The sequence below is a fragment of the Giraffa tippelskirchi genome, chromosome 11 (assembly GCF_054371585.1).
Source record: "Giraffa tippelskirchi isolate mGirTip1 chromosome 11, T2T-mGirTip1v1.2.pri, whole genome shotgun sequence".
NCBI lineage: Eukaryota > Metazoa > Chordata > Mammalia > Artiodactyla > Giraffidae > Giraffa > Giraffa tippelskirchi.
In genome coordinates, this window is record NC_137285.1 from 106025361 (window position 1) to 106040461 (window position 15101).

Genomic DNA, 15101 nt, shown 5'->3' on the forward strand with positions numbered 1-15101 from the left:
TCGGGTGGGAGCCTCTCAGGGGTCAAGAAGGATGTGAGGAGCCTGGTGACTTCAGCAGCCCATCATTAGAGAGAGAGAGAGAAAGAGAGAGGGCAGAGGCCTCAGCGGACTGTGAGGTCAGGAGAGTTCTTCCCGGCTGATGTCATGAAAGAGAGTTTGAAGATGCTTCTTTCCTCGAACTCCTCATTTTCTCATAATTTAGGGCTTATTGTTATGATTGCTGCCCGAGTCTCGGGCCTATCTCTCCAATTATGCTGAAAGCTCTTGGAAGACAAGGGTCTGGTCTCCTGTCCTCTTTACCCCCAAGCTCCTCCGATCCAGCCAGGTTTGTAGGATGCACTCAGGTCCCGTATGCCAGGAGCCCTGACTGTGGAGCTTGCTGGGGTGCAGGGTGAGGACAGGCTGTGGAATCAGGTGGCCTTGCCCCAGTGCAGCACAATCATGTACCGTCCTGCAGCACGTGGGCAGCTCCTGAACAACCCCCATCCTCCCCACAAGCCTCGTCTGGCAAGATAGGAACAGTGACCTACCTCAGAGAGTTATCAGGATTCACTGAGATAAAGTATGTCAAAGGGCCCAGACTTCCCCGGTGGCTCAGTGGTAAAGAATCCGCCTGCCAATGCAGGAGACGTAGGAGCCTCGGGTTCAATCCCTGGGTGGGGAGGAGCCCTTGGAGAAGGAAATGGCAACCCACCCCAGTGTTCTTGCCTGGGGAATACTGTGGACAGAGGAGCCTGGCAGGCTGCAATCCACTGGGGTCACAAAGAATGGGACAGGACTTAGCGACTGAACCACAACAAATGTCAAGGGCCCAGCTCAGAGTGGGCCTTCAATACCCAGCTCAATCCCTTTCTCTCCTCCTCATCGTCTTTCATATTCTCAAGCTCTAGCACGCCCCTCCAACCCTAGATCCTCTTAGAACTACAGTCTTATCCCCAAGGCTTCACTACACGGACCGGTTCTATCTCCAGGTTAGCACTGGGCTGTGAAATAAAGGTCTAAAACCCATCCCCTGGGACTCCCCTGGGGGTCCAGTGGCTGGGACTCTGAACTTCCAGTGCAGGGGATACAGGTTCAATCCCTGGTTGGGGAACTAAGATCCCACCTGATGCACTGAGTAGACAAAAAATTAAAAAAAAAAAAAGTCACCCTTCTTTTCCTAGTCCCCTCCTTCCCCTACTGCCTGCCACCTGTTTATCTTTGTGAAAACTTTGCTCTTTTGGGAATGGCACTTAAGTTGCCCTGCCCAGTGAGTCCTGGGGGTGGGTAGGGGAGAGAGCCACCGACTGAACGATGGGTTCCCAGGGTCCCCTGCAGCCCCCGGCAGCCCCTGCAGTACCACCAGCTGCCCCTAGAGGCCTCCATGTTCTCGGTGGATGAGTCTTTGCCAGCGGGACCTGGGCACCTTCATTCTGTGTGAAGAATGAGGGCCTTTGCTGTGTGGCTCTTTGCTGGATTTGCCAGGGAGTTGATGCTGAGACCTTGTTAACTGCTTCTGTCTGTCACCCACTTGGAGGTCATGCAAGATTTCCTTCACTCTCACCTACAACCTGGGAGGCAGGCTGGCTGTACCACCTTCACTTTGCAGGTGAGGAGATTTAGAGGCCACCTGGTTCACCCAGGGGCACAATCACGCCTGTCATCTGGCTCTAAGTTCAGGGCCTTTGTCCTTGGGAGACACTGCCCACACCACGCCATCAGCACAATGGCAGGCTTAGAGAGGACCAAGAGCATTGTGAGTTGGATGTCAGTGATTTCAGAGTCTTCTTGGCCTGGAGCTTCATTTAAGATGAAATGCCATCAGCAGGGTAATTATCATTATCGGCGTATTTAAAGTGCTTAAATATTTGAGTCCAAGTCAAGCTTTTACAGCTCTCTAAATCAGAGAGGCAGTTACTCCAGGGCCAGGCCTCCTAGGAATCACAGCCCTTCTGTATTAGGAGCAGAAAGAACTGTTTCCTGGCACAAAAGGGGCTCCGTGCAGACAGGGGTCCCCTCTCCAGAACGGGCTCTGTACACACGAGCACATGTGTGTGCTTGCATGTATCTGTGTTACCACCCTTTGACTTAGAAGGTCTCATCACATCCTGCTTGGATCTGGAGTTAGGCTGCTGCACCTGTCACTGATGGCGTTCAATTAGAGACCTGAGACGCTTTTAACTTTTACTGTTTATTAATAAAGTTAAATCCTAAGCATTAAAACCGTACTGATTTAGCTTTTATTCAAGAGGGAAATGAAAATGATCCATTCCCTAGGTGAGAGAGGACAGGTTGTGTCAGCATGAGAAGGCCCCTGGGAGTGGGGGGTGGGGAGGCTGTGTGAGCCTCTGACTTCCCTCTGCCGGCACCGTGGCGTTTCCTGGGGGTCCCCGCCCGCCAGAGGCAGACAGAGAGCATGGCTGGGCTTGGAGATTTTTTTTTAAGTGAAGAGCCTCACTTACAGAACATCTACTTGTGGGAGGTGCAGAAAGACCACCGCGAACCTCTTTGCTTTGCAGCTGAGTGTGTCTGAGCACATGGAGGTTGAGGCAGGATGGTGCAGTGGTTCTCAGAGACGCCCTTAGAGGCGGCCAAACGTAGGTTCAAATCCTGCTGCTTCCACTTGCAGGCTGTGTCCTATCAGAGCAGCAGCGGCTCCTTTCTGAACCCCGTGTCCAAAGTGGGGCTCTTTGAAAAAAGTGAAAGTATTAGTCTCTCAGTCGTGTCTGACTCTTTGCGACCCCACAGACTGTGGCCCACCAGGTTCCTCTGTCTATGGAATTCTCCAGGCAATAATACTGGAGTGGGTTGACAGGCCCTCCTTCAGGGAATCTTCCCGACCCAGGGATCGAACCCAGATATCCTGCATTGCAGGTGGATTCTTTGCTGTGTGAGCTACTGGGGAAGCCTGGGGCCCTTTAGACGCGCCTTTCAGTTTATGTGAAGATTAAGAATGATGGTGTGTGGAAGTTCAGTTCAGTTCAGTCACTCAGTTGTATCTGACTCTTTTTGACCCCATGGACTGCAGCACGCCAGGCTTCCCTGTCCATCACCAATTCCCTGAGCTTACTCAAACTCATGTCCATCGAGTTGGTGATGCTATCCAACCATCTCATCCTCTGTTGTCCCCTTCTCCTCCCGCCTTCAATCTTTTCCAGCATCAGAGTCTTTTCCAATGATTCAGTTCTTCACATCAGGTGGCCAAAATATTGGAGTTTCAGCATACGTCCTTCCAATGAATATTCAGGACTGATTTCCTTTAGCATGGACTGGTTGGATCTCCTTGACGTCCAAGGGACTCTCAAGAGTCTTCTCCAACACCAGAGTACAAAAGCATCAATTCTTTGGCACTCGGCTTTCTTTATAGCCCAACTCTCGCATCCATACATGACTACTGGAAAAACCATAGCTTTGACTAGACAGACCTTTGTTAGCAAAGTAATGTCTGCTTTTTAATATGCTGTCTAGGTTGGTCATAGCTTTTCTTCCAAGGTGCAAGCATCTTTTAATTTCATGGCTGCAATCACCATCTGCAGTGATTTTGGAGCCCAAGAAAAAAAAGTCTGTCACTGTTTTCATTGTTTCCCCATCTATTTGCCATGGAGTGAAGGGACTGGATGCCACGATCTTAGTTTTCTGAATGTTGAACTTTAAGCCAATGTTTTCACTCTCCTTTTTCACTTTCATCAAGAGGCTCTTTAGTTCTTCGCTTTCTGCCATAAGCGTTGTGTCATCTGCATATCTGACGTTATTGATATTTCTCCTGGCAATTTTGATTCCAGCTTGTGCTTTATCCAGCCCGGCATTTCGCATGATGTACTCTGCATATAAGTCAAATAAGCAGGGTGACAATATACAGCCTTGATGTACTCCTTTCCCAATTTGGAACCAATCTGTTGTTTCATGTCCAGTTCTAACTGTTGCTTCTTGACCTGCATACAGATTTCTTAGGAGGCAGGTAAGATGGTCTGGTATTCCCATCTTTAGACCCGCCTTTCAGTTTATGTGAAGATTGAGAGTGATGGTGTATGGAAAGTGCCCGAGATATTGTGAGCCACCTGATAAATGGCAGGAAGAAGACCCTGGTGCCTTGCCTTTGTTGGTATTCTCTCTCCCTTTGTGGCTTAAGGTGGTTAGAGGATTAATCACCAAACTTGACAAATAACATTTCCTGAGACCCTACTATGTGCCAGGGGCATGCGGAGACCCCCCAGCTTGTAGAAGGTGGAGCTGTGATTGAAACCAGAGGCCCCTGCCTCTGGCTATTTGCAGCAGCGGCAGCCTGGATAGGCTTTGCCTCTAACACAGAGTCTCCTCCTCCCAAGGGTCCCGCCCTGGTTAGCCTTCTGTGCAGCCTGTCTGCAGGGCTGTGCCCTGCCTTTTCTGGGAAGAGCCTTCACAGACATAAGACTCTCCTGGGCTGCCAGCCTGCATTTCCCCAGGGAAAGGTGCCCCTGGGGACTGTTCAGCGTTGAGTCTGTCAGACAGGGGACCTGTTGCTATGTCTGGAAAACTGACTGATCTGGAGCCAGAGGGCTGGAAACTGAAAAGAGAGAAGGGAGGGCAGTGTGGGGACAGTGAGAGGTTCATCTCTGGAGCTCTTATGAGACCACCTGCCAGGGGCTTTTTTCTCCCTCCTCCCTAGTCTCCTTGCCCAGCTCAGGGAGCCACCAAGCAGGTGGAGCAGGTGGCCAGACTGCATGGCCCCTCATCTTTGGCTGCCTGGGGGCGGGAGATGGGATCTCCCCCTGTGCTCAGCTAAGCTCAGTCTTGGCAGCTGGGGGCAAAGCTCAGGGGAAAATGGATCTGTGAGACCAGGGAACCTTGAGGAGCCAAGGGATTAGTTTCCTGACCTCCTCCCCACTCTGGGCTTGAGAGGATGGGAGGGCAGTAGGGGGCTGCCAGTGTAGCCAAGAATCCCTGCAGAAGTCTCAGGTCCCTCCAATGTGTCTGGTGCCCGCTGTGAATTTTTCTCCAAGATAATTGGCCTGTGAGGTTACAAACCTGGCAATTCCCCACCTGCTCAGAATGGGAGAACTCTTTGGCTAATTCTTGGAAACATGACAGAGCTGCCCGAAGTGCAGTAAATCAGCTTTGTAAATTGGGAGGCTAGGTCAAAGTCCTGTTGGTTCTTTGGCAGTTTGTAAAGCCGCAGATGCCCTGGCAGGTCTCGCAAGGCCACACCCAGGTCTTCTGCCAGCTCTAGTCTGCCCGGAGCACTTTTACATTTCTAGTGTTCCATCTGTGCTGACCTTGGGGCTGACCCGGCCTCACCAAGACCTGCTCTGAGGGTTCTAGTTCATGATCTAGATGCCCAAATGGTGCCTCCCTGCTGCAACCCAGGAGTCCAGCTGCCATGCCCCACTGTTCACTTTCCAGGAAGAAGCAAGAGGCTCGGCATGTCATAGGCTTCAGTGTAAGCAGTGGCACAGGGTGCGCTGAATGGTGTTAGGGCCGTACCCACCACGCCATCACTTACCTCTCGTGCTCCTGCTGCCTGGCTGTAGTTACTATTTTAAATTAAGGTGGTTCTACTTTATTAAAAAGGAAATCCCTCGGGGAGGGGTAATACTGTTGAACTGCTATTAGCCATGGACAATTCAGTGTGAATTAATTATTCTGATGGTGTCCCGTGTGACCACAGGGTAGAAGGGGCATAAGGTCAGGCGATTATGGGGAGAGAGCAGAGAAGGGGAGCCAGGGGCACTGATGGCAAGAAGAACCCCTACTGTGCCAGGTTATCTCTTGTTTGGTTTAATTTTTTTTAATGTAAACTTTTTCACAGGAGTCTATCAAGTATACCACAAAAAAAAAAAAGAAGAAAAAGTCATAAGTGCACAGCTTTGAATTTTTGCAAAGTGGACACACCCTTCTATCCAGCACCTGGACTGACAAACAGCAGCCGGTTGTCCCACTCAGGCCCCCAGGGGTCACTATGACCCCTGCTATGACCATGGTCCTGACTCTCAGTGCCTGTTTCGGAAATGGATGAACATGGAACCATACAGCAGGCATCTTTTGTGTCTGGCTTTCTTTTGTTCAACATTCTCTTTGTGGGTTTCATCCACATTGGTACAATTCGTTGATTTTTCATTGCTGTATTCCATTGTCTGAATATGCCATCGCTTATTGATTCTGTGGTTGATGGACATTTGGATGTTAAGTTTTTGACTCTCATTGACAGTGACGCCTTGAATATTCTTGGGCATGTCTTTCTTATTTCTCTTTTATGTCTCCGGTTAGATGGTTTTCTCCTGGGAACCCTCCTCCGACCTCCATCCCCAGGGGAGGTTAGGTGCCCCTCTGTTTGCCCCCCTGTAGCATTCTGTATCATTTCATGAGGGCAGGAAAAGTAGAACTATGGTATTTTCAGCTTTTAGGCAGTGTCTGGCACTGAGTTGGTGCTCAAAAGTGTTGGTTAAATGAATGAATGAACAAATCTTGCCTATATCACAGTTTTGCCTGGGGCTGGTCTTGACCTCTAAGCAAAGCAGCTTAGGAAAGCTGGGTTGGGGGACCTTTGGGACCAACTGGGATTCCTCCCTAGAGAAAGTGGTGCTTTCTGGACTCTGGGCTCCTCCTGAGCCCTGGTGTCCCTGAAAATGGGACTGGAGTCTAGGGCCATAGTCAGAGGTGTCTGGCTGGGCAGGATCCCAACTTTTCCAGGCATTTCAGAGACTAGACACCAAGCTGTGGCAAAATGAGCTTGTGCCCACTTAATATCTCTGAGGACGCTTAGGCCACACAGGCCTCCCTAGACATGTGTGTTTGGTGGCCAGCTGGGAGGGAAGCATCATGAAGAATGGAAGAGAAAGAGAAGATGCAGGAAGGGAGGGTAGAGGAAGAGAGGAGGCGAGAAGGGGAGCAGACACATAAGCAAATCTTTTCTTTCTCCTTTCCAGAAGCAAGGCACAGGGGAGAAGCCGACAGGCATGGAGCCTGAGCTCTCGGGGGAAGTGAGTGACCTCATGTTTGGGCTATGTTGTTTTCACCAGCAAGTGACAAAGTGGAAGCAGGAACATGAGCCTGTCGAAATGCAATGTCAGGGTGCCCTGGTGGGATAGGCTTTTTTTTCCCCCCATTGGTACTTGGCAGATCCCTTTCACAGGCAGACTGAGTCGCTTCCTGGCTCCCTGGCTGAGCAGTGTTGATTGAGCACGTTATTCTTTATTCATACACCTTTTGCTGAGCTGCATAACAAATGTGCTGTAAATTTCGGTGCTTTAGAGAGAGCCTGATGCATAAAACAGGACTACCTTCCCTAATATAATGGAGGCTGGCCAAATTCCACATACATCAAAGCCATTTGGGGTGCAATTGCTGTGTTTTTGAAGTAAACAGTACTTCTTAAAGAAGATCCACACCCAGAATAAATTATTTTTTTTGGCGTGATCTGAGGCTAAAGCTGGTTGAATCTTTTCGACTTAGCCCAGGTTTTCTCCTAGTGAAGTGTGCCAGAGTGCTTAAATCCCAAACTGCAGAATGCGCCTTCCTTCTGCTGGGCTGCCTTTGCCTACACAGGTGCATCTCTCCCAGCCCTGTCTATCTTGTTCCTCGTGGTGGCATCTCAGTCTTCATTTTATGCATTCATTTTTACTAATTTGCCAAGTATATAGTGCTTACTATGTGCTGGGCTTCCCTGGTGGCTCAGACAGTCAAGAATCCGCCTACAATTTGGCAGACCTGGGTTCAAGCCCTGGGTGGGGAAGGTCCCCTGGAAGAGGGAACGGCTACCCACTCCAGTATTCTTGCCGGGAGGATCCCATGCACAGAGAAGCCTGGAGGGGTACTGTCCATGGGGTCGCAAAGAGTCGGACACAACTGAGTGACTTAACACTTTCACTTTTCACTTTACTATGTGCCAGGCACTATTTTGAAGCGCTTTAACAAATATTAACTCGTTTACCCTTCACAACTCTATGAAGAGGCACTTATTTTTTAATATTTAATTTTGTTTATTTGGCTGTGCTTGTGTTAGTTGCAGCACATAAGATCTTCGATCTTCTTTGCAGCTTGTGTGGGATTTTTAGTTGTAGCCTGCGAATTCTTAGTTGCAACGTATGGGATCTAGTTCCCTGGCCAGGTATCAAACCCGGCCCTCCAAACCCGGCCCTCCTGCATTGGGAGTGCAGAGTCTTAGCCACTGGACCACCAGGGAAGTCCGAAGCACTTACTTTTAATGCCATTTTCCAGATAAGGGAACCAAGGCAAAGAGAAGGTAAATAACACACTCTGCTGCCTCTCAATTATGTCTTCTCAAGTGGCATGAGAAGTAGGGGCCTGCCTTTGTCAGGAATTAGAAACAACATTTGGTGCCTTTCTTCACATTCTCCTAATCAGAGGTTGCCCCTTGACCTTGAAAAGCAAAGGGTCAGCCCTTGGGGAAGTCACAGTCTGTGAAGTACACCTGTCCAAAGACCAGGCTGATTCAGCAGCACCATGGACAGAGGCACAAAGGGGCGCTTGGAGCTCAGGCCAGCAAGGTCAGGTCTGGATAGAAGAATTCCAAGGGCTTGCTGTTAATTCTCTTCATCTTGTTAGACATCCACACCATAGATGTTTCTGGCATCTCTGGACTTACGTCCTTTTCTTCTAGTTTTCCCTTCCTCTGTTCTCCACCCATCTCCGCGCTCTGGTGGCACCGGTGTCCTCACAGTTGTCCAGTCTGGAAGCCTGGAGAAGTGAAAGTGTTAGTCACTCAGTCGTGTCCAACTCTTTGTGACCCTATGGAGTGTAGCTTGCCGGACTCCTCTGTCCGTGGAAGTATCCAGGCAAGAATACTGGAGTGGGTTGCCATTCCCTTCTCCAGGGGATCTTCCTGACACAGGGACTGAACCCAGGTTTCTTGCATTGCAGGCAGATTCTTTACCATCTGAGACACCAGGGAAGTCATCCTGTTTTCCTGTTTTTTTCATGCTCCACATCAGACCACCAGGTCCTGTCAACTCCACCTCCTATAAAAGTCTCACCTGCAGACACACCTCTCTGCCTCTGCCTTTGTTCAAGTCACTTTATCTCGTCAGGATTTCTGTGTCGCCCAGCCCACCAACCTTCCACACTTTAGAGGCAACCCCTCCAAAACTACTTTTGAGGTACAGTCAGAGTGATTTTTCTATTTTCTTGCTGTGATTCTGGTTACGTCACCTCTTTACTTGATACTCTTCAGTGGCTCTTAGAATACACTTCACACTTCTTAGGAGTGGCTGCCAAGGCTGTGGGTGACCAGGTCTTCCCTCCCTCAGGGCATCAGCTCTCATTGCTTTCAGATCCCTAAATCTCTGTTTCCTCCTCCTTCAGGCCGTGTAGGTGCTGTTTCCTGTTCCCCCTCTCCGCCTCCCTCTGGCTAATCCCAAGGTATTGTTCACATCCCCACTTAGATGTCCTTTCTTCTGAGGAGTGCTCTCTGACCCCCTAAGCCCGGCCTTGGGGACCCCTTCCCAGTGTTCCCATGACAACCAGGCAACACTTCCTCTACAATAACACCATGTACTTAGTATTTGAATCCGATGGCTACCTGTGTGTTTATCTGTTTTACATAGTGTCTCCCCATAGTGTCTTATGTCCTAGTAGAGAGCTGATTTGTTGATAACAGTTAAAAAAAAAAACACTTTAATGAGTAAGTGCTACCAGGAAAAGGGTATTGATCCAGCAGCCAGGAGACTCAAGTTTTATTTATTTATTTTTAATTTTAATTTATTTTTAAGTGGAGGATAATTGCTTTACAATATTGTGTTGGTTTCTGCCATATATCAACATGCCATCAGCTATAGGTATATTCATGTCCCCTCTCTCTTAAATCGCCCTCTCACCTCCTCTACCCCATCCTACCCCCTCTAGGTTGTCACAGAGCACCATGCTTGAGACTCAGGTCTTAGAACCCGCTCTGGGACAGATTCTGGATGCTGAAGAAGTCATTTTCTGACTCTGAGCCTCATGTTCATATCTGTGAAATGAGGGGCCTGCATTAGGTTCTGGATCCATCTTCTGCATTGTGGATTTGCTTTCCTAGGCTATCTCTACTTCCCAGGTTGTGAGAACCCACCCTCTCCACCTCTCCTCCAGCTTGGCTCCCTGCCTTTAGCTGGACACAAATTCTTGACACTGAAGAAGCCATTTTCTGACTCTGAGCCTCATGTTCGTATCTGTGAGGTGAGAAGCCTGCACTAGCCAGTGGCGGCCTTGGTTTCTCCTTGAATCTAGAACAAGAATGCCTTGAAATTCTCCATGTCCATCTTCTCACCTCATCTTGTTTGCTGTCAGAACATTGTAAGAAGGATGCTTCTCAAGCTGCCCCGTCCCTGTGATCAATAGAAAGACATCGAGTCTACATGCTTGCAAGGCCGCCTTCTCCCAGCAGACCTGGGAGACTCTGGGTGGCCGCAGCCTGAATCAGCACTGTGTTTAATTTTAGGACCCACTTACTGTTCACATGTCTCTCATATTCATTCAGCACATCCCTCGAGCACATACTACATGACAGGCGTTGCTCTCGGTGCTCGGACACATAAAGAACAAAGTAGACAAAACCCCTGCTCTCGGGAGCTTACATTTTCACAAGTGTGTGTAGGAGTGACCCATACAAATAAGCAACACAGTGGAGAAGTAAATTATATAATAAGTTAGGAGGCGGCGAGTGCTGTGGAAGGAAAGGGAAAGAGGAGCAGGGAAGATGAAGAATCTGAGATTCTGAGAGTTGAGTCAAGACCTGAAGAAGTTGAGGGCGAGTGTCGATTTCTGTGGGGGAAGAATATTCCAGGTCCCAAAGTGGGAGCATTCAGGGGGTGGCACATGGGCATGGACCTGGTGTGACCTGGCAGAGCACCATGCCCGGTGCTCGGCAGGCTGGTCACTAGTGTTTGCTGGTGGTCGGAGCATAGGCTGCTGGGCTTGAAACAGACAAGCTGTTTGCCACCTGGCCCATCACATGCTGGCTTTGTGATCCTTGGCAAATTACTTTGTTGAGTTCCTGTCTCTTCTCCTTTGTAGGAGGGTCACAACCCAGGCTTCGTGGGGTTGTTGTGGAACTTGATGAATTAGGTACGTGGAGGGGCCAGCTCATTGGCACATGTGTGGTGTGTGCAGCCCAGTAATATCAGTTCCTGGCATGTCCTTCCCCTGGTCTTTGGGCAAGACGTTTGTCTTCTCTGAGCCTCAGTTTCTGCTTCCGAAACACAGAGGATAATCAATCCTGTGCTGTCTTCTGTCTAGACTTTAATAACTGTCATGTCCAGCAATGGGAGTAATGGCATTTTAAATGTATTGAGTTGGCCGAAAGTTTGTTCAAGTTGGTCCTTAACCTGAACAAACTTTTTGGCCAACCCGATAGACAACACATTCCCAGGGGCAGGGGTTCTATGTACATCTGTATGCACATATGTGTGTGAGTATACATGTGTATGATTGCATGTATGTACAGTTCAACAGGACGGAAGTAGGTTTTCTTTTTTTAATCCTTTGTAGATGCTTCAGGGACAAGCACCCTGTATTTTTAGATGAGACAATCCTCATTGAATAAATGAAATAGCGCCGATGAAGTGATCTTTGCTGGATGAAATGTATAGGTCGAATTCAGCAGAGCTGTTTGCTTCCAGGTAGCAACGATGGAGTGCCATCATGAAGAATATTTAGAATATATTTATCGAGGACTTAACTATATGCCAGGCGCTGTATTAAGGACTTGACGTGCATTTCTCATTTAAAACAGTCAACAACCCTGCAGGGTAGGTACAGTTACTATCAGGATTTTATAGTTGAGGCAACTGAGGCTCGGAGGTCAACGTCTTGATCACAGCTCGTAAATGAAGGAGCTGGAATTAGAACCCAGCCTTCCGGAGCTAATGCACTTTCCTGCTACTCTTATGTCTTCCTGAAATGTCACTGTGCTTTTCCATGGTCTGATCTCCCATGAAGTGGGGAGGAGGTAGGAGTGGGGTGGGGAGGAAGGCTTTTCTTTCAGTCACGCCATGTGGAAAGTCCTGACGATGAAGTCACTCCTCAGGTTACTGGCAAACCTTCCCAGTAGGATCGGGAGAAGATGAAGGAGTTAGCTTTTCTTGCCTGCAGTAGACAGTGAAGATGTTTAAAGACAAGGATTGCTTTCTTCTATGTACCTAAATTTATCCTTTTCCTTTTGGGGAGAAATATCAAAAACCTCAGATATGCAGATGACACCACCCTTATGGCAGAAAATGAAGAAGAACTAAAGAGCCTCTTGATGAACGTGAAAGAGGAGAGTGAAAAAGTTGGCTTAAAGCTCGACATTCAGAAAAGTAAATCATGGCATCCAGTCCCATCACTTTATGGCAAACATATGGGGAAACAGTGGAAACAGTGGCTGACTTTATTTTTGGGGGCTCCAAAATCACTGCAGATGGTGATTGCAGCCATGAAATTAAAAGATGCTTGCACCTTGGAAGAAAAGCTATGACCAACCTAGACAGCATATTAAAAAGCAGAGACATTACTTTGCTAATAAAAGGTCTGTCTAGTCAAAGCTATGGTTTTTCCAGTAGTCATGTATGGATGTGAGAGTTGGACTATAAAGAAAGCTGAGTGCCAAAGAATTGATGCTTTTGAACTGTGGTGTTGGAGAAGACTCTTGAGAGTGCCTTGGACTGCAAGAAGATCCAACCAGTCCATCCTAAAGGAGATCAGTCCTGGGTGTTCATTGGAAGGACTGGTGTTGAAGCTGAAGCTCCAATACTTTGGCCACTTGATGCAAAGAGCTGACTCACTGGAAAAGACCCTGATGCTGGGAAAGATTGAGGGCAGGAGGAGAAGGGGACAACAGAAGATGAGATGGTTGGATGGCATCACTGACTCAATGGACATGAGTTTGGGTAAACTCCGAAAGCTGGTGATGGACAGGGAGGCCTGGCATGCTGCGGTTCATGGGGTTGCAAAGAGTCCGACATGACTGAGCGACTGAACCGAACTGAACTTTTGGTCTCAGAGCACGTTAATAACTTGGTGGAGGGGACTTCTCTGGTGGTCCAGTGGTTAAGACTTTGCACTTCCAATACAGGGGACACAGGTTCAATCCCTGCTCAGGGAACCAAGATCCTGTACGCTGTGAGGCATGGCCAAAAATAATTTAAAAATAAATCTATTGAAAATCAAAATTGCTTAAAAAAAAAAAAAGAACTCGGTGGAGCTATGTGAGCCTTGGACCACACATGTCCCTTTTATGTGCCTAAAACCCGAGGACACATGTGTATGTATAGTAATATACACTTGGTGCATACTTGCTAAGTCGTTTCAGTCGAGTCAGACTCTTTGAGACCCTAGGGACTGTAGCCCAGCAGGCTCCTCTGTCCATGGGATTCTCCAGGCAAGAATACTGGAGTGGGTTACCATGCTCTCCTCCAGGGGATCTTCCCGACCCAGGGATGGAACCCATGTCTCTTATGTCTCCTGCATTGGCAGGCAGGTTGTTTACCACTAGTGCCACCTGGGAAGCCCATATGCACGTGTGATATCAATATATAATATATGTGTGTATGGTGTGTGTGTGTGTGTATCTCCATCCTTCAAGACCAGTGTAAGTCTCTTTCTGGCCATGTCTGAGCAGCAATGAGCACCCTGCCAGTGCGTCCTGCCAGCACTTCATTACACCTTAGCTGTGTGACTGCAGTTCCCAGCTTGTGCCTGGTGACTGATGTCTGTGCCTACGTTCCTTTGAAAGAACGTCTTGTGTCCTAGTAGTTTTCTGTCCACTTGCAGCTCATGACTAGTGAGTGCATACTCAGCATATAAGCTCCTGCTTGTTCGCACAGTTGTGTCCGACTCTTTGTGACCCCATGGACTGCAGCCTGCCAGGCTCCTCTGTCCTCCGTGGGCTCCTCACCTCCATGGGCTTCTCCAGGCTAGAACACTAGAGTGATTGTCATTTCCTTCTCCAGTGGATCTTCCCACCCAGGGATCAAACCCGCATCTCTTAAGTCTCCTGCATTGGCAGGTGGGTTCTTTACCACTAGTTCGACCAGCATGGAGATGAACAAATGAATGAACAAGGGACTGGTCTTCGTACCACCAGCCTAGGTGAGGCTATTATCTCCCCCAGTCACTCCCCGGTAAGGGGTTAACAACAGAGACTACCTTCCTGTGGGGTGGGGTGCCCAGAGCCAAGCTGGAGATGTTCGATGTCCTTGGCCTCCAAGCTCCCGTGGGTACGCCAAGCTGCGTAGAGCTGACCCGGGTGCTCCCCAGTCCCCTCGCCAGCTGTGGTGGCTTGGAAGAGCCTTTCTTCTGGAGCCTTTCTCATCTGGCGCTTGTGTTCCCGTCCCCTGGCCTGCCAGCCTCTCCGTGGGTCTGCCTGGAGAACGAATGCGAATGCGGTAGAAGTTGCTCTTCTGCGGGTTTAATGTGTTCCATGCCTGCTGTGTCCCCCTGTGCTCAAGTTCTGGGCAATTACCCTCCTGCCGGGTTTCGTTGCTGAGCACAGCAGGTGGGCCTTGTTTGTAATTCGCTTGCACCATTAGCGCTGGGTTAGCACCATAAGGGCGACTGATGTGCTCAGTGCCCCCAGCCCCAGATGCCGCTTGATAGCAGGATGTTAAATTGGCTTTGGGGGCTGAGGCATTTCTAAGCTCTTCCTGATCTGCTTTCTCCACTTGAAAGCGATGAGAGAGGTTTCATCTATTGACAATCACAGGGTACTAACAGTCACCCCCACTGATGGGAGATCTGTACCCAAATACTGGTTGCCCCAAATCATGGTGATTTGGCTCCAAACAATAATACCAATAATCCTAATAACAGCTCTCAGTAATCTAAGCAACAGTGCCATCATTGAGCACTTGCTGTTTGCAGGCGTACTGCTAACATCACAGCTAATCTTTGAGAGCAATCTTAGGAATGTCCAACATTTTTTCCATATTGTGGATGGGAAAACTGAAATTTGGAGAGGTTAGTCACTTGGCCAAGGGCATAGCTAATAAGGAGCAGAACCCAGAATCGTGGATCTCGGCCTGATGCAGGCACAAAGCTTGTGCTACTAACGGCTACCTTACACTGCCCTCCTCTGGGATGAATGATGTGGAGTTTTGTGAATGGAGGTGGGGTCAGGTCAAGATCTCCAACTTGCCATGCTAATTTTTTTTTTTTTTTTTGCTAGCATTGAT

At 48.8% G+C, this 15101-nt stretch overlaps 1 protein-coding gene and 1 non-coding gene across 3 annotated transcripts in view; both read left to right on the top strand.

The window, feature by feature from the left end:
• Nucleotides 1-15101, top strand: part of GRIK4 (glutamate ionotropic receptor kainate type subunit 4) — a 492838-nt gene that overhangs the window by 128258 nt on the left and 349479 nt on the right. The gene's annotated exons all lie outside the window — the stretch shown is intronic.
• TRNAG-UCC (transfer RNA glycine (anticodon UCC)) lies at nt 12961-13033 on the top strand. Its single transcript has one exon. It is a non-coding gene; the product is annotated as a tRNA-Gly (tRNA).